Raw genomic sequence first — 797 nt, forward strand, 5'->3', positions numbered from 1 at the left:
GAAGCTACATCCTAACCTGGAATCGGTCCTGTAGCTTTTTTGGCCAAATACCTGTTCTGAGGTAAACCAGGTCTCTGGAGATTCTGCCAAGGCTACAGACTTGGCCACAAGGTGAAGGAAGAGGTGCAAGAAGGAGGAGATTGTAGAGAAACTCAACTACTAGTTCTGAAGGGGAAGCTGTGGGGACCCCAAATGGGTGTTGAGGAAGAAACCTCATGTCAGAGCAGAGGAAACTTCTGGGGTTCATACAAAGCACACGTAAAGGTGAGCCTGTAGCCAGAAAGGGTAGTTTGCAATGAGGTCAATCTGCCAAGTGCCCGGGGCAGACTAGGAGCAGGTGGAAGTTACAGCTCACTGAAGCATGTTATAGGGCCACGTAGATTCATCATACAAAACCCATACCACATCAGAGAGGGGATATAGCTCAGGGGTTGAACATTTGACTGCAGATCAAGAGGTCCCTGGTTCAAATCCAGGTGCCCCCTAACTCTTGAGCTTTTTATCCTCTGTTGTCCCCTCTGTAACACAAAACTCCTATGAAGAGTGAGAGGAAGTGGGTGGGAACCTTTAGGTCAAGTGCAACAGCTCAGTGTCCTGCCACCCTAGACGAGCTCCACCACCTGCCTCCATTGTGCTGCTTCCTTCTCTGCCTTGAGGCTGGAGGTCCACCTGCCTCCATTGTGCTGCTTCCTTCTCTGCCTTGAGGCTGGAGGTAGATGTTTGTGTTGTTGAACTGCCCAGAGCCTTAGCTTTCTTCCTCTATCTTAGGAACCCCAAATAGTTTTGTTAGCAGAGAT

The 797-nt window shown here is 49.6% G+C and overlaps 1 non-coding gene across 1 annotated transcript; it reads left to right on the plus strand.

The window, feature by feature from the left end:
- Window positions 1-413: 413 nt before the first annotated feature.
- Window positions 414-485, plus strand: TRNAC-GCA (transfer RNA cysteine (anticodon GCA)). Its single transcript has one exon. It is a non-coding gene; the product is annotated as a tRNA-Cys (tRNA).
- Window positions 486-797: the final 312 nt, after the last annotated feature.

This window comes from Oryctolagus cuniculus, chromosome 7 (genome assembly GCF_051225735.1).
Source record: "Oryctolagus cuniculus isolate XC-2025 breed Fujian yellow rabbit chromosome 7, ASM5122573v1, whole genome shotgun sequence".
NCBI lineage: Eukaryota > Metazoa > Chordata > Mammalia > Lagomorpha > Leporidae > Oryctolagus > Oryctolagus cuniculus.